Raw genomic sequence first — 19,243 nt, 5'->3', positions numbered from 1 at the left:
AGAGAGGAGAAAGAGATACTTGAGAGCTCTCTTCAAATACTTAAAGCTTGTCATCTGAAGGCATAATAGGTCCAATGAGGACTATGAATGTGTTTTGTTGGGATGGGGCTGGTACATGAATTCCCTGAATTATAAGCATAACTTCAACTGTAGTTACATTTTTCTTCATACTTTTATTTTGTTTTTCAAAGAGGTCCCCACAATATTTTTTAAAATATATGACTGAAAGCCAAAAAAGTATTAAAACTGATATCTATTATCAAGCAGAATTGGAGACAGATTCAAGGCAGGATTAAGTAGGAAATGAATATGTCTAGTAGGAGAAGGGGCAAGGGAAAGGACAGAAGGAAAACCATAACATTGATTATGGCAAGTGTTTATAAAAATGCTCTTGAAGCGAGGTTTCCAGATGAGACTTTCTCACATTCATTTTGCTGAAGCCTGACTACTCCTGTAGTTTATTCCTGTGGTTTCCTTTAGTTGGTCTTAAAGATGAGCTTTTCTAGCATTTGACACATTTAGTATATTATAAACCCTTAGTTTGATTAGTTTTTTCTAGATGTCTTTAGCTGTGTACAGTTGAGGGGCAGTGTAGAAGAGAAATCAACCTCCGAAATAGCCTCAGGTAGCCCCTGAAACAGTCTTGATTCAGGGCGCTCTCTGTGTAATCATCCAGAATCCTTGACACTCCTCCATACACCCCAGGAAGCAACCACACAGGTGTGTAATTACGTAGCAGTAGGTATGAGAAGCTTTAGCCTTCCCTGATGGAAGAGAGGGAGTCTGTATAGACCAGGGTGGGGGTCTAATTCTCACTCTCCAAAACCCCAAGAGTGGCCCTGCTTCCAGGAGCATGACAGAGTTGAGTATTAATTACTTGCTGAATTTCATGCCGAATAAAACCACATGTGTCTTTCAGCTGTGGTTTGGAAACATTTCTACCCTGGATATTATCTGTGAAAATTGGATGGGATTACATCACCTTGCTGCTGGTTTATGCATGTTCAAATTTCACATCAGCAGGGAAAAGAAGGCGCTTCTGTGTGCATTTAACTTCAGCCTGCACACCATGGAGAGCTACGTCTGCCATCTTGGGAGCCCGGACTTGATCCTGAAATCAATAGGGAACCCATGAAAAGTTCTGTTTGATAAGTTGAGTGAAATGTTAGCATCAAGCTAACAGCATGGAGTAAAGAGAGTATAGGAGGAGAAGCAAGAGAAAAGTTAGGGATTGAGAGCCTGAGAAAACAAGATATAAAAGGTAAGAAGCATTTTGAAAAACACTTAGGATAAAAAGTGGATAACTTTGATGATTCTTTGGACATTGGATAGTGAACGGAGGGGAGACTCTCAGAGGAATCCCAGGTTTTTGACCTAAGTGGCTGGAGCTATGATTAAAAAAAGGGGGGGTGGGGTGGGGAGGGACTTCCCTGGTGGTGCAGTGGTTAAGAATCCACCTGCCAGTGCAGGGGACACTGGTTCGAACCCTGGTCCAGGAAGATCCCACGTGCCGCGGAGCGGCTGGGCCCGTGCACCACAACTACTGAGCCTACACTCTAGAGCCCGTGAGCTGGACTACGGAGCTCACAGGCTGGACTGTGGAGCTGGCCTGCCACAACTACTGAAGGCCTCACACCTAGACCCCGTGCTCTACCACAAAGAGAATCCACTCAATGAGAAGCCCACTCACCGCAACCAATAGTAGCCCCCGCTCGCTGCAACTAGAGAAAGCCTGCACACAGCAACGAAGACCCAATGAGGCCCAAAGTAAAAAAATAAGTAAATAAATAAAATAAAGTTTATTTTAAAAAGTGTGTGTGGGGGGGAGGAATTACAGGGAATAAGTTTTAGAGGAAATAATGAGTCATGTTGGACCCTTTGAGCTGTGAGGTATCTGTGTGACAACTAAGTTACATATTTCAGGGAGCAGGTAGGTATACACATTTGATGTCCTTGTGAAAAGTCAAGGTGAGAAAGACAGTTTGGGGGTCAGTGTCCAATTAGGTGGCAGATAAACTTTAGTGTGGGTGGAATTGCCCTGGGACAGCAATCGAATGAGGACCATTGCAGCCAAGTTGGGAATTCTGGGAACACGGATGTTCCCATGAAGGAGGCTGAGAAGAAATGCTCAGATTTGGGGAGGATGTGTCAGATGGGAATAAAGAAGGAGGCAAAACTAGTGGGTTTGGAGGGAGAGGGAATATCAGGAAGTCATGGTTACAGGAAGCCAGGTATACACAGAGTTCCAAGAAGTATAATAGTAAAGTGAATCAAATTATGCAGAAAACCAAGGACCGTAATAGCAAAAGAAAATTATTTTTTACTGAAATGTCAATGGGGAGAAAGTTGGTGATTTTTCTTTTTTTCTGGAGCAGTTTTAGGGTTTTAGTGAGGGTGGACGCTGTATTATGAGACTTTGAGATGAGAATGGGCAGTGAAAGAATTTAGTGAGGAAATGTATTCAACTTTTTCAGGATCTTTGACTTACAAGAGAAGAAGTGGGATAAGTCAAGGGTAAAAGGATACTGTTAAGGGAGTTGTTTAAGTTTTAGGGTTTTTGCTTGTTTCTGTTTTTATTTTGATGAGGGAGATGTTATCAAGTTTATAAACCAAAAGAAATGAGACAGTAGAGTAGAACAGGTTGAAGGCAAAAAGCTTATAGTGATAAGAAATGGAGTCAGGTCTTTGGGGGACAAAGGCAGAGAAGATCAAGAGCTCAAGTGGATATCTTGGTTGTTAACAGAGGGAAGAACTAGGTGGGAAGGAGAATGTGATATCTAAAGATTGAGAAATTCATAGCCAATTCCCTCAATATCCTCCAAAAATGTTATAGAATACAAGGTCACCTTTGGAAAGAAGGGTAAGTATAGGATAGAGGGCTTGAGAGAAGTTGTGAGTGTTTTAAATTATTGCTTAGGTGAAGACTGAGCTAATCAAAGACTAGCAAAGGAGTTGTCAAGAACGATTACTGGGAGAATTGAAAGTTTGTTCCTAGAATTAGTAGGAAATTGTAATTGCATGAATGCCCAGAGTTGTAAGATTTTCCTATCAGCTTTCAGCCACTAAAGTGCATCAGTTGGCATGTGGCCATGAACTTGAAATGGTGGTGCAACTGACCACAAGGACATGAAATTCACATAGGAAGAAACATGGAATCGAGAGAAAGAGGCTGAGTCTTTTGTCCTTGTCTTTAGTGAAAATGAGAGAGTGTTCCAAAGTATGTTTAAGAGCATGAGTTTTCAAAACAAATACATCTGGGTTTGAGTCCCAGTTCAACCACTTACTAAGTATAAGATCTGACTAGTGGCCTTGTGGCTTCTTCTGCCTTGTAATCTACAATGCTGACCAAGGAACCACAAATTGGTATACCAGGTGGCCAGAATGCCTCCCTCACCATATCACTGGAACCGAAAGGACTGAGTTGTCTTAAACCAATGATGTCTGACCAAACTAGTTTGCCAGCCACCATCCTGCACCGTGTCTCACAAGAGAAGAGTTTCATGTGGGAAGATCTGAGATAAAGAGAGTTTATCTCTGATTGTCTTTCTGCCCTAACCAGGCCATAACGTGAGGACTCTGGTCACTAATCATGCACCTCCTCCACTCCTAGATGAGACCATGGCAGCAGCTGGAGATAAAAAGTAGAAGTGTGTCCAACCTTACATCCAACCTAGTGGAAAGATACATTAATGCGTCTACTACTACTTATAACTTGTTAGAAAATGAAAAATCCAGGACAAATGCAAAACCAAAGGGGGTTCCAAGACAACAGGCATAAACCAGAACTCTTTGAGGCAAATCAGAAAGTAAGGTCACCTTTGTGGAAGTATGAACACCACCCCCAGAGAAGAATAGATTGACGGTAACATCCTCGGGGAAAGAGCTTTAGATACAGCTGAGCCCTGCTCAAACTCCAAGCAGCTGTCTCCAAGCCTGTTTCCTACTAGACCAATAAATCTCCACCCTCAAACACAAATAAAGATGCAGACATTTCCAGGCATTTCTCAGCCTGGTCAGAAGAACAGACAGTGCTTGGATGTTTTCCCATCATGGCCTCTGCTAGGGTTGACTTCTAGCTTTTTCAGTGGCACCAGCTAAGAAAAGTTTTTCTGCTGTGAAGATTAGCTTTCATCTTGGAATTGTGGCTTCTGGTTTGGAGGCCAGAGGGATAAAGTTAAAGGCTTCTTCTTGCCTTCAGAAGTCCCCTTGCTTAGAATAGACAAAACCTTCCAGGGCAGAGGGTCTTGGGTCTGCTCACTGCAAGAAAACAAAGGTAATGCCATCCTGATGTAATGTAAAAAGCTAATCCAAAATCTCCCCCAGTATTCTATCACCATGGCTGATCCTTTGTGGTAACTTTTCCCTTACCATTGCCCTTGTTAAATGTAGACAGCCTCTAGAAATATAGGATAATCCCTCCTTTTTCACATTCCACTGTGAATTATTTTATCAGATTCTTTTTCATCAGACGTGGAGAAATCTGCATTAAGCATGGTGCAGGGGTGGGACTTATGGATCAAAAAGGAAAACACAGGGCAAAAGGACAAACAGGTGTATGTATGTGTGTGAGGGGGGCTGAGGGCTGTAAGAGCCATGTGACTGAGACAGTTTACCAGCTCCATAACTTTGCCAGAAGCAGATCTGCTGGGGAAATCTGGTTGAGTGAGCACTTCTTTGTTTTTGCTGTTTGAATTTTGGTCTTATAAACACTTTAGGTGAACTTACTTGACAGGGTCCATATTTGTTATCCCTGTGTCTGGTCTGGACTTGGCAGCAAAAGTAGAAAGATTGAGGTGTTTGAGAAATGACTTTCATTCCAGCCTCTCTGGAAATATTTAATGTCTAAAATATTTGGATAGTTAGGATTTACAACTTTAAGGGACCTGCAAAGAGTAACAGCATCTACCTAACTACTTAATCTGATCTTTCAGAGTTTTATTTTCACTTGTATTACTGTACAATAAGGCATACGCATATATCTTTGTATAAAATACGTATGTATGATTTTAAAATAACACAGGCATACCTCATAGACATTGTGAGTTCAGTTCCAGACCATCACAATAAAGCAAATATCACAATGAAGTGAGTAACACTAAATTTTTGTTTCTGAGTGCACATAAAATTCACGTTTACACTGTATTGTAGTCTATTAAGCGTGCAATAGCATTATGTTTGAAAAAAACACCAATGTACATACCTCAATTTAAAATATTCTAAAAACCCAATTATAATAGTAACATCAAAGATCACTGATCACAGAGAACTATAACAAATATAATAATAATGGATAAGTTTGAACTATTGCAAGAATCACCAAAATGGACACAGAGACATGAAATGAGTAAATGATGTTGGAAAACAGTGTGGATAGACTTGCTAGAAGCAGGGTTGCCACTAAAGTTCGCTTTGTAAAAAATGCAATATCTATGGGACACAATAAAGCTAAGTGCAATTTAAAAAAAAAAAGTAGGCCTGTAAATCAGGGAATGAGCAAACTATTTATGCATGGAACAACATAGATCAATTTCACAAACAAAATATTGAGGGAAAGCAGCCAGAAAAAAAAAAAAAAGAGTATATACTATGTAGTTCCATTTATATAAAGTTCAAAAACAGGCAAAACTGATCAGTGGTGTTGGAAGTAAGAATAGGGTTACCTTTGAGAGGGAGTTAGCAACTTGCCATTCCTTATTTTGTGTATTTTCACTCGTTATCTTTTTCTTTGTTAGGATAGCTAGTGATTCAGATGTAGGAAAGTTTTGGTGCTGGTGCACTGGGAGCTTTAGCTTCATTCATTGAGCTGCATACTTCTCTTTGTGCACTTTTGTGTATATATGTTCTATTTAAATAGCTTGCTAAAAGTAATACAGCAAATATCCGAGAACTCAACACCCATTGAGACTGTGCCATTTTCTTACATACCCCCTCTGTGCTTTGCTCCTATCTCCCCACCACATGTAACTACTATCTTGACTTTCATAATAATCATTGCTGTGCGTTTCTTTAGGAGTTTTGAATGTATCCAAGTATTGTTTTGTTTAGTTTGGTCTGTTTCTGAAACAGTACTGCATGTACTTTCTCTGACTTGATTATTTTGCTTACCATTATGTTTTGGGGATTTTTCTGTGTATCAGGCTGTAGTTTATTCATTTTCACTACTCTGTAGTATTCCATTACATAAACATAACCCAAATTATTTGGCCATTGATGGATTGCTTTTCAATTATGCTATAAAATTAAATACATATATATTGCATTCAGGGTAAGAGGCTTTCTTGTCTAGGAGTGACTTTTGCTGAGAGGTCTTAGGTCTGCCATCAGTCTGTTCTTCTTGGCAACATTACTGCATCTCCATGGCTTCTGAAGCTATGTCATTTGGTGCATATACATTTAGAATTGTTACTGTATATCCTACTGGTAAATTAAATCATTTATAATTTAAAATTAACCTATATCTAGGAAAACTTTTTTCCTTAAGTTCTCTCTTGTATATTATTAACATACAGTGGCTTTGGTTTTTATCATTAATATTTCATGATTCATATTTTCCATCCTTTTACTTTTAGCCTTTTGTGTCCTTACTGTTGGGAATCTGCCTTTTATAAACGCATATCTTATAGAGTCAGATTTTAAAATGTCCAGCCCAACAACTCTAGCATTTTAATTGGATTATTTAGTCTATTTACATTTGCCATAATGTCTGATGTGCTATATTTAGATTTTTATTTATTGTCTTATATTTGTGCTTTATTTTTTGGCCTCCACACCCCACAGGATCATAAAAGCTTAAATGGTCAAGTTTTTCAAATCTTCGTAAGGTAAAAATACTGGATGAAATGCTATGCTTGCTTCTCCAGGTTTTCCGCTTCACTTAGATTTTGGCCTAAGGATTCTTTTTTTTTTTTTTTTGCTAGCTCACCGAATTAATTATTCAACAAATATCTGGGGACATTCTGCAATAAGGCAGCTACTATTTATGTTCTGGGGATATAGCAGGGTAAGAAACAGGCAATAGTCCCTTCCCTCAGGGAATTTATATCACAACAATTGAGTGGTTTTATTAACAAGATTTTTTAAAAAAAATTTTCCTCCAGCATTTTTGTTTGTTTTCAGTGGGTTGATGTAGGTGCCTAGCCTGACATATACCAAAACCAAAATATCTTTCTTTCCATCAGGCCTTGTGAAACAGAATAGTGACAGTTTTCAGGGTCTTTTTTGTTTTGTTTTTAGGTGTCTTGGATTCAGTGTTTTGAAATGAGCACAGGACTGAGAAGTGGGAGACCTAGACATTAGTCCCATTCTGTATCTCACAAGTGCGAATACCAGACCTTCATTTTTTTCCTCCTGGGTTTAATGGGCTGATCATGTGTCCATCACAGGGTTACCTGGGGGCACTAATTATACAATGTAAAGGAAGACATTTTGTGTAGATTATTCTTCAAAGGTCAGTGTTCTGTTACTTTCGAACTAGAGAATTCGTTTTAAAGGAGTGAAGTATCATATCCGAAGTCACATAGTAATAATTTAGTGTTCAAATCAAATCAGTTTTCTTTGAGTAAGAGGGTAAGTGTGAAAGAAAAAAAAAAAAAAAAAAACCCTTCACTTCTAATGGAGGCTTTTAGTTTTTCCAGCTTGTAGTGAGAAATCATTCTCTTGAATTCACAGGACCCATCATACCTTACCCACTAAATGAGGTGTAAGTGACATCAGCGTGTTCGCTCTGAAGAGCTACACTAAAGCCACATTCTGTGCATTCACGAGGGCTGGAGAAGGAAATGGAAGACGGAGTGTGTGTGTGGAGGGGCAGAGGTGGGCGGCAGAAGGCCAACCCTTCTTAAAGGTCCTGCTTTCTAAGACCCACAGCCCTTTAAAAAACCATCTCATCTGGGTCTACTTTATCCCCTGATATCAGTGAGGGAGGCTGCAGGGCAAAGCAGCTATTGATGGGCCTCTTCCGGGTTCTGATAATTAGTGAAGTGCTGACCGAGGTGGGTTTCTCTCTCAGAGGCTCCAAGCACTTCTGCACAATTTGATTGTGATGTAAATCGGGAAAATCAAGACCATGTTCCAAGACTCTTCCGTGTAGCTGAATCGGCTGCTACACAGAACGAAGCAAAAGCGTGCCGTGGACTAGCTAATTGTTTGTCTGCTCTGTGTCCACTGGTGGACTCTAGCGAGATTTAGATCACACCTTGTGCTTCTGGCCCAGTCCTTGGACTAATGGAATTTACAGTCTTACCCGGACAAAGTGTTTATTTGTAATAAAAAGAGAATTTTTCTAATAAAGAGAGGCAGATGTTAACCATCTTGATTTATTTCAAATGTGCTTGGACTAATTCAACAGGCTTCAAATGGAGGCTCAGAGGGCAAGCCCTGTTTTGCTTAGACCCTTCAGGGTCACATTAAATCCATGTTGTGTTTTCTGAAAGATTAGAAACAGACTGCTAAATGAACTCAGCAGCTCTAAGATGCAACTTTTCTGGACTGAATAGAAAATCCCACAGTTTCGTTTTCATGCTAATGAGTAAGAGTTCTTATTTATGCTAAATAGCCTTTTACTCAAAAATCTCAGATGTTCAAGGAGGCTGCCTTAGTTGCTGATTATTCTACACTCTCTTTATTCGCCGTTTATTCATCATTAAGTGCCTGGTGATATCAAGGTAAGGAAAACTCAAGGGATGTGAGGAGAAACCTTCATAATTTCTTAACAATAAAAGTACATGTTTCTGAAACAGAAAAGACAGCGTTACATGAGCAAGATTCCGTGAATCCAGGAGATGATGTTTAACTCTGAGAAGTTTACTCTTGCCTCAAGTGAAAGAAAACTATTAAATATTAAACCTCAGTGCAGACCGACTGATTAACAAATTGCTTTAGTGCAAATGGAGAGGCTCAAATATTTTGACTTTACCATTTTTCACTAAAGTCTTTCACTAAACCTGACCACAGCTGTCCTTGAGGCCAGATGTTAGCTGTAAAATTCAGTGAATTTAATATACCATGCAATCTCCCTGCCTTTTCAGACAGGCTGAAGCCCACAGCGTCTGTGTGTATTAGCTTTACATAGCTCCGGTCGCAGTGCTGAGATGGCTATTATCCTCATGTGGTTTGGCTGTGGCTCAGATTGCCCCTAAGCTTGTACACAATCACTCCATTTAGAACCTGTGCTTCTCTTTGAGTGAAGGAACCTCACAAATGCACTCGAGACTGGCCGTTCCTAAACGTATTCGGATGCAGTCAAATACCTTCCATTTTTTATCATTGTTCAGCTGCCCAAGCCCAGCTCATTGCGGCCTCATCAAATGCATTTTCCTGGAGGGTTGCAGGACTGGAGCTTGGCATGCCTCATAGGAGAGCAAGCAGTCTGCAGAGTGCAGAGTTCTCGGGGCCCTCCACCCCCTGCCTTTGCCAGTGCATTTTCTGGTCTGTTAATTAGAGACTCGGGACGGCAAATGCTTGTCTGAAACTCCTCAGGGAGAATTCACAAAGCCTGGGGAGCAGTGATGCAATGGAAAGAGTACAGGGTTTCAGAATTGGAAAGACCCAGGCTTAAATCAAGCAACACCATTGAATTCCCTGAATGCCCGTTGATTCCAGTCTAAGCCCTACTCCTCCCAATTTAAGGCAGTCATTTTCAAGCCAGGTTCAGGACTGCTTCAGGGTCTGCAAATGTTTGAATGGCTTTCTAAAGAACACATTAAAGGCTTTTAATAAAATGGTGCTTTAAAAAAGCACACATACTCAAGTGTGTTCGGTACCAAAATGTGGTTTTCCCTAAACCGCCCCGTTTTTCTTATTGATTGCCCTTACAAATGTGAAATTATAAATTAAACTTTGACTCATAAAGTTCTCCTTCAATCTATATTATATGTTGGAATCTCAAGTAATTTTTCATATGAAAAACAGGCCTCCATCTTTACAAATGTTTAAAAATCACTGCTTCACAGCGTGAATTCCAGCTCTTCCAAAATGTTCTTTCTCTCCCAGGGAATTCACTGTTGCCCATCAACCCATGAAATGCTGCAGTTTGAAGGTGCTTAACTTCCAGATCTCTCTTTTATAATTTCTTTTGAGGTTTGAAAAATGACAGGGATGTGGGCAGGTTTGGTGAAACAGGTCCTCTGTGCTGGCCAAGATATAGGGGGGAACCTGGGCCCAGGTGGCCCCAGCCAGTGAACCCCCCGTGGAGGAGGAGTCTTTATCCAGTGGAGGGTGTGGCTTCCGGGCAAGGTGGGGGCAAGCTTTGCCACAGAGGGGGCAGTACTGGCCAAGGCAGAAAACAGCAAGGCATTTGAAAGTCCAAGGTGTGACCGGAAGTTGTTCTGTATGACCGAAAGGAGCCTGAATAAAAGAGATGGATCGATACCTACAGAAAAGTAGGTCATGAGCAAACGATGCAGGCTCTGTATGTCATGAAAATGTGTTTGGATTTTATCCAGTAAAAACTTGCTAAGCGCTCAGTGCTTTGTGACCACCTAGAGGGGTGGGAGGGAGACAGGAGGAGATATGGGGATATATGTGTATGTAGAGCTGATTCACTTTGTTATGCAGAAGAAACTAACACACCATTGTAAAGCAATTCTACCCCAATAAAGATGTTAAAAAAAAAAAAAGGAACTTGCTAAGCCATTGGAAGTTTTTTTGTTTTTTAAAGAAAGATGTTTGGAGACTTCTGCATGTATCTTCTGTATTTTCCTAGTGGTAGTATGACTCTTCCTGGAATTTTTCATCTCAGGTGGTTAAATTATACAGATTTTTTTTTTTTTATCAAATAGGTCAAATAAAGCGGTTTGGGTTTTCTCTAGTCCTTGTCAGTTCTGCGTGTGCCTTTGGCCAAGCCCTTAAACATCTGAATTGAGTTTTGTTAAGTCTGGTACCATTCCTCTAAAGCAAATTTGAGCTCACTGTAAAGGAAAACCTCATTTGCACATGCTCTTTCTTTCCAAAACACTCTTCTGACTCCTCTTCACAAAGTAAACTTTTCTTGATCTTAGCCAGATGTGCTTTCTCCAGGGACACTGTTCTCAGATGCTCAGGCTGGGTCCAGGTCACGTTCCAATAGCACCCAAAACTAGCCTATAGCCGTGATCACATCTGTAACGATTTGCAATTCTTTACTTTTTCTTTCAAAGAAATTATCATAGATGCTGTGTCCTCTGGGTTCTTACGTACTTGAGAAAGTCCGTCAACTGTCTTCATAAAATAAAATAAAATAAAGTAATATTGCCATGGAAAAAAATCTGAGGTTAGCTTGATCTTTTTCACCATTTTTAGTACTCGGTTTCTGTGCTTAGATGACCGAAGAACTAGTTTTTAGAGCTTTTGGGGAAGTATAATTTACATACAATAAACTGTACGTATTTATAGCATACAATTTGTTGTTTTAAAATATGCCTATTCCTATGAAATAATCACCATAACCCATAACCCAGATAATACACATGTTCATCACCCCCAAATGTTTGCCTGTGCCCCTTTGTAACTGCTCCATCCTGTCCCCATGTCCCCCTCCCTGGCAACCACTGCTCTGCATGTTTTCCTGTATTTCCAAGTATTATCTATAAGTGGACTCATACAGTGTACCCTCTGTTTTTTTGGTCTGGCTTCTTTCACTGAGCATAATTATTCTGAGATTCATCCATTTTGTTGCGTATATGAATCATTGCTGATTAGCATTCCATTGTACGCGTATACCAACATTTATTTTTCCATTCACCTGTTGATGGAGTTTCCAGAGTTTTGCTATCGCCAGTAAAGCTGCTATGAACGTTTGTGTGTGTGTGACTGTGTGTGTATGTGTACATTGGAATTTATGAAAATAAGAACTTCTGCCCTCTTTGAAAGACATTCTTTAGAGAATAAAATACAGACCACATACTGGGAGAAAGTATTTGCAGACTGCATATCTGAAAAGATCTTGTATCAAAAATACATATATTGTATATCTGAAAGTTTCTAAGAGGGTAGATCTTAAAATTTCTCATCACAAGAAAAAACGTTTGTAACTATGTGAAGTGATGGGTATTGAGACACATGCAGTGGTAAACTTTGCGTTATATACGGATATTAAATCTTTATGCTGTACACCTTAAACTAATACAACGTCATATGTCAGTGATGTCTCAATAAAACTGGATAAAAAGAATATATGAAGAACTTTTAAAACAGTAATAGAAAACAAAAAACTCAACTGAAAAAAAATAGGCAACAGATTTGGTCAGACATGTAACCAAAGGAGTTATTTGGAAACATTGAACAAATTGGAAACATTTGGGGTCTTGCTTCTAAGCTTTGTTAGGCTGGCTCAGAGCAGCATTTAGTCTAGAGGGAATTTTTTCCTACGAGTGAGACAGCAGAGCACTCTACCCGATGGCCCATGGTTTCTGAGGTTTCCCATCTGGCTCTTGGGAACAGGGACAATTTCTGGCCTTCTGTGATCCTCAGAAACTATTTCCTCTAATCTTTTCGGGGGTTCTCAGGTCCCTTCCTCTAGTGCGTGTGTTGCCCTACTCAGCTGCAGACAGGAGGGGGCGCCCTGCATATCTCCAGAGCCACCTTGAGGCAGCTCTCTCCTCTCCAGCACTCCGCCCTGCGTCCTCTGGGCACGTGGCCTCCCAGATGCCCAGCTCCGTCTCCTCAGCTCAGGGAAACCCCTCTGCTTGGCCTGGGGTCCCCTCTTCTACACTGCAGCCTAGAAACTCTCCCCAGGAAGAAAAGTGGGGCAGTGATAGGGTTCATCTTGTTACCAGTCTCCCAGGGATCACTGTGGTTTGTTGCCCGGAGGTCTAATGTCTTGCAAACCTTTGCTTCGTGCGGTTGGTCCATTTTTTCAGTGCCAGGAGAGTCAGTCCAGTCCCTGTTACTACACGTTGGCCAAGTGGAACCCTGAGTGATTGTTTTTTATGGAAGTGGTACCTAACAGTTAGTGACACACTTACTGAGAGTTGGTTAATCCTCATGACACCCCTGAGAGATGAGTACACTCTGAGCCCCCAGAGAGGTAGCACAGATTGCCTGGGAAGACAGATGGTAACTGGAAGAACTGTGGTTTGAACTCTGGGGGTCTGACTCCCAGCCCCACATACTTCAATGATACACCATACAGCCTTTTTCTGACATGTGATGCCTTAATCAGCATTTCTCCCATATCCAAATTCTCACTATATTTTTTTCTCAGTCAGAGTATATCTTATTTCATGGACAGCTTTTCGTTACAATTTGAATGCATCTTCAAAAATCTATTCTTTGCATTGTTAATTCAGGTACATCTGCCATGTATATGTTAGATTATCTTTGAAACAAATATTCATCGATGGCAGAATGACTCAAAGGCATATTTTCTTACTAAGCGGTAGCGCTCACAGTTAGGTAACGCTGTGTTACATTGTGTTACTGAGTATTAAACAGAAAAAACACAGACCTCAACAACTCTGAGTTGAAAAGGGACTCAGAGCAATTCGACACCATGAGAAGAACTAGGAATGTCTTAACTAATTTATCTTGTTATATATCTTGATAATGTATCCTTTTTGTATGCACCAGAACGATATGTGATGTAAAACAATCAACGTCTAAGGTTAAATGAGCTCCTTCAGTAAATACAGAAATTCTCAGAAATAAGACAGCCTTGCATCATAATGTATTTGCAGTGCATTTTTGCATTTTGAGTGGTACATAAAATAATGGTGTGTCTTACAGTTGATGGCACCTTTGATTTAACAAAACATGGTGTCATCTATCTTAATGTTTTATTTTTTTTATATTTGCCCTCTGCACTAACTCTTGTATCTCAAGCCTTTATTATAATAATTAAATTTCAGGCATGGTGTTCTGTTTATTATAGTTTCTAAGGTATGTGTTTCTAATATTGTTGTTTTATTCCTTGTTTTATTTCTTTAACTGCAATCTCCTTTTTTTCCCAGTTAATTCTATTGTGTTTACTATTCCTTTTTTTTTGAGCTCTTTCTTTGAAAATCAGTTTTCATTAAGTCCTATAGTGGTAAGGGAATTTATTTCATTTCCTTGGACTGAATTCTTGCCTATGGAATCAATTTCCCAAAAGAACTTTCCCACTTTATTTTTTCTACTGAAGCTCTGGTCAGTTTGTTCCACATTTATCCATTCCTCCCTCCTGCAGTGTGTTCTGCCCTGGCCTGCCCTGCAACTTCTGCTTGTCAAAATTCCCATCAACCTTCCAATGTCTATCTCAAATACATCTTTAATAAAGGTGTTATGGGAGTGATGAGACCTTTCCCTCCATCAAACCCTCATAGCACCTTTTCCCTCTCTTACCAGCTTCTTACCAGATCCTACCAGCTTCTCCCTTGAAGTTTAATTATTAAGGTAATTGTGCAATAGGTTTCTGGTTTTTTGTTTGTCTGTTTGTTTGTAGCATATCCTCGTATTCCCCAATCAGAGGAAGGTGACCTGTGCATAAATATTGGTTGAGTTGAACCAAGTTGATATATTTAATTTATATGGGAAAACTCTGTTATATGAACAATGAATTTTCTGAAATGATTTTTAAAATCATTGAGGAGTTATTATTATATCTCAAGATCATGGTTCTCTACCTTCAGGACATATCAGAATCACCCATGTAAATTTCATTTGTTTGTTTTAAATAGCAATGCTTGGTTCCAGCCAAATCTATTAAAACGGTAATCATTGAGAATGAGCCCCAGGAAATTGTTTTGAAAAGCTCTATAGAAGATCTTGATGCTCAAAAAAGGTGAAAATACTGGTTTTAGGAACTCAGATGATGATTGTCTTCTGAGCTCTGTGTAGACTTTGGGACCTTTCTTGGATCTCCTAATGATTGGGCACGTGTCCTAATTAAACAAAATGGTGAATGAACTAGAATAGTGAAAATCTATTTTCTGAGAAAGGGAAAGAGAACAAATAAAATATGTTAATATAAGCCATTCCTTTACAAATTCAATATATGTGTTGATGTAGAAATAGTCTAGCCCTGACAATATTCTCTTTCCATGAATATAACCTCACAAAAGAGAGAAATGCATATTATAATTACGTTGTGCCCTTCCAGTAACATAGACTGCTATACAAATATATACAAATCAAGAATATACATACATCCTTTCAACCAAGAGTAAAACACTTTTTTTTTTTTGGCAGCTTCATCTTTATTTTGTGTAAATAGTCTGGAAACGTGATTTTCAGCACGACTAGCAAAGCGTGTATGGACAAATTTGTAAAAGACTATTTATATACCACCCCAGGTAAGTCGTTAATCAGATAATGTGCACAGTTCTCTACTATGTACTGAGTAACCCAGCGTTAATCATCCTGAAGCATTAGAGTCCTTATTAAGAATTAATGTGTTTAAGTTAGTGTCTATACAAATTTCAGAGTAGCCTCTGGGGTCCCTTTCCTCCAGAATTTAGAATCTAATGTGGATGAACGAATGTGGATATAACTGAATTTATTTAAAAGACACAGAGTTGATAGAATAAGTACTTTTGTCCCCCATTGGCTGTAAATAAGCATGTCTTTGCAGATCTGAGACTGCTAATGAATTTGCACAAACCATGTAGCAGAAATGCTATAAATCGTCTGTAAAGCTACAGACACTTGCAATGCCAAGCTTTGGAAAATCAGGATTACCACCTCTTGAGTTTTAGAAAGAGGATGAGTCTGGACTTAAATCACCCATAACTTCCGTTATGGTGTCAGGTACCAGATCACTTGGACAGAAATGTATGGCTCATCTATGAGCTGTCCACAGTTAACCGATGTTCACACAGATAGAGAACGCCTGCTGAGTTAGTTGAGTTAGGATAAGATTTCCCACTCAGTGCTAGCTGCTTTAGCCCCTGAAACATACTTGTATTGGCAGTAGAGTCTGAGGGAGATGTTTTTGTGTGATCTGTTCCTAGGATGTAAGGTTCTACAGGGGAGAAAGTTGTCTGTTTTATCCCTGTTGTATCCCCAGCACCAAAAACAGGGCAGGGCGCATAGTAAATAATCAATAAATGTTTGCTGATTGAATATTTATGACTTAATTATAAAATTCTATGCGATACCTTCAATTTAAAACTACGTTTTAATCTTAATAAATTAATTCCCACTTATAAAATAAATAGGTTTACTATAAAAATTTGGAAAAAATTTTAAACACAAAGGAGAAAATAAAAATTATCGATGATACCATTAACTAGAGCTAATTGTCATATACTTTTTGATATATTTTTTCCAGTTTATGTGTGTTTTTATACACATGGTTTTGTACTTTTGTGTGTACACACGTGTGTGCGTGTATGTACACATAGAAAATAACTGGAATCATGTGGGTAAAGTTTTTGACTTGACATATCATGAGCTTTTTCTCATATGATTAAATTTTTTGAAACCATGATTGTTAGTAACTTTCAGCCATGTGGTTTTACCATAATTTGGGGGGCGTGTACCACCTTATTGGGGATCATTAAGTTTGCATTATTTAGTTATTGTTGGTAAAAATAAATAATACAATCATGAATATCTTTATGTTAGTTTTATAACATCATTATTTATTCCCTTAGGATAATTTCTCTCTGAAGTGGTTATAGAAATTGTTAGTCAAACTAAAAACTTTTAAGAACGGGCTTCCCTGGTGGCTCAGTGGTTGAGAATCCGCCTGCCGATGCAGGAGACACGGGTTCGTGCCCTGGTCCGGGAAGATCCCACATGCCGCGGAGCAACTAAGCCCGTGAGCCATGGCCGCTAGGCCTGTGCGTCCGGAGCCTGTGCTCCGCAACGTGAGAGGCCACAACAGTGAGAGGCCCGCATACCGAAAAAAAAAAAAAAAAAAAAAGAATGCCCTTTTATTTCGCACTTGATAACAGTGATTATCATTCCTTTAAAATTTTTCAACCTATGGAAAAAACTTCATTTATTACTTGTTTATGACATGCTTTCAAAAGTGGACTTTTTGGGCTTCCCTGGTGGCGCAGTGGTTGAGAGTCCGCCTGCCGATGCAGGGGACACGGGTTCGTGCCCCGGTCCGGGAAGATCCCACATGCCGCAGAGCGGCTGGGCCTGTGAGCCATGGCCGCTGAGCCTGCGCGTCCGGAGCCTGTGCTCCGCAACGGGAGAGGCCACAACAGTGAGAGGCCCACGTAAGACCAAAAAAAAAAAAAAAAAACCCCCCCCCCCCAAAAAAAAAGTGGACTTTTTAATTGAATAAATTAATTTTATATGTTATTTAATATTTTTAGTTGTCTTTTTCTAAGTGATGTGTAAAAAAGCACTTTATATATTACAGATAGGAAGCATTTATCTGTTGCACAAATTTTTCCCTCTTTGCAATTTCACCCTAAATTTTTATAATGCTTTTTTATGTACAGAAGATTTACTTTTTAATATATATAAACACATTAATTTGTAGTTTCCTTTATAGCTTTTATTTCTATGAGGCTCTTAACTAACATCACATATATTTACTTCATTTTAGTTCTTTTATGGCTTTATATCTTAGAAAAGTTAAATTTTTTAACCTATCTGTAACTTTAAAGTACAATGTGAGACAATAATTGAATATTATCTTTTAACAGTTGTCATAGTTTATTCAACAATTGTTTCTCTCTCCAATTATTTTGTATACAAATTTAATCACATACCACTGAATTATGTTTCTAAGCTATTCTGTTTAATTAAAATATCTGCTTCTTCATACTTGTACAGGTACTGAAACTTGATTATACTTTATATGTGGTAGAATAAATCTCTTTGTTCTTTTTTTAATTACAAGACATTTCTCAAAGTTAAAAATTTCAAGGAAACATAATCCTATTAACAAGTACAGAAATGGGAAGATGAGCTTTTTACTGAAATTAGTTAAATAATTTACTTAAAATTTTAAAATAACTTGGGAAGAGTTAATCTGCTTATAATATCAAATTCTCCAACATGTCATGCACTCACAAACACAAAATTCTGTTTACGCAAATGCATAAGTCCCTTTTTTTTCAAATTTTCTTTTATGTCCCTCATCAAAGTTATAGCATTTTCTTCACCTAGAGCAAGTGTATTTCATGTTATATTTATTAACATATATTTTAAGATTTTTCTCGAGATCTTTTAAAACAGTTGTTGGACATATGGGTTGTTTTCACTTTCTAGCTGTTATGTATAATGTGTCTATGAATATTCTTGTGCAAGTTTCTGTGTGGACATATGTCTTCATTTCTCTTGGGTAGATACCTAGAAGTAGAATTATTGGATCATATGGTAATTCTATATTTAACCATTTGAGTAATTACCAGACTATTTTCCATGACGGCTGCACCATTTTGCATTCCTACCAGCAGTGTATGAGGGTACCAATTTCTCCATTTTTTTATGTTAGCCATCCTAGTGTATGTGAAGTGGTATCATATTGTGGTTTTGAATTGAGATTTTTATAACACCTTTAAACTAGTTATTGCTGCTATAAAGTAAAGCTATAGTGACTCTTGTAATAGATATCCCCAAGACCTCTTCCTCCTGTGCCTCCTTCAGACATACTGGCTAATGCCTTCTGCATGATGAACAATCGTGGTCTGTCAGCTGCTCTCCAGCACTTGCACAGGAGAATCAAGGCAGTGCACTGCTTAAGAATACAGGTTGTGTGTCCAAACTGTCTGGGGTCAAATCTCAGCTCTGTCATTTACCTGCTTGTGTGACCTTGGGCAAGTTATGTACACTGGGTCACAGACATCCTTGAGGTCTTGGCATTAATTGATGTGATTTATGTAAGAAAGAGGAAAGGGAATTTTAAGGAGTGCACACACACTAAAAGAGATAGCCTTAACTTTACGCTCCCCCCAAAATGGCAAATTGTCTTAAATATTTAAGTTGAAATGTATATAATTATATTTTAAAATATATAATATTTAAATAAATATATAATTTTAATTATTCTTTACTTAATAAGTTGTTTTCAATTAACAAATCAAATACTATCAATTTTATCCAATAAAATGTTTCCCTAAGTATTTTTGCATTTATTTATACAGTTAGTTTTTTTCAATTAATTCTTATCAACTTTTAGGATATAATGATCATCTACAAAAAGTGCTGTGCTGGTAAATGTTTACTAACTGGCTCTGGAATGTATGTATGTACGTACATATATATAAACATACACAGAGGCTTATAAATTTTACTGATATAAAGGATTATAGCACCGATTTTTAAAAACTACAATACTTCTTATTGAAAGTCCTATATAGGTAATTGATTCTCACAGAATGCTTTC

At 38.5% G+C, this 19,243-nt stretch overlaps 1 protein-coding gene across 23 annotated transcripts in view; it reads left to right on the top strand.

The window, feature by feature from the left end:
• Window positions 1-19,243, top strand: part of C9H7orf25 (chromosome 9 C7orf25 homolog) — a 422,474-nt gene that overhangs the window by 210,013 nt on the left and 193,218 nt on the right. For 21 of the 23 annotated variants that reach the window (XR_010842308.1, XR_010842314.1, XR_010842304.1 and 18 more), the window contains one exon: window positions 15,142-15,245. The exons of the other annotated variants lie outside the window; for them this stretch is intronic. The gene's annotated coding sequence lies outside the window, so the exon portion shown is untranslated. The remainder of the gene's footprint in view (window positions 1-15,141; window positions 15,246-19,243) is intronic. 23 annotated transcript variants of the gene reach the window in all.

The sequence above is a fragment of the Kogia breviceps genome, chromosome 9 (assembly GCF_026419965.1).
Source record: "Kogia breviceps isolate mKogBre1 chromosome 9, mKogBre1 haplotype 1, whole genome shotgun sequence".
Taxonomy (NCBI): Eukaryota; Metazoa; Chordata; class Mammalia; order Artiodactyla; family Physeteridae; genus Kogia; species Kogia breviceps.
Note: the sequence above shows the minus strand (reverse complement) of the source record. Positions and strands in the feature narration are given on the sequence as shown.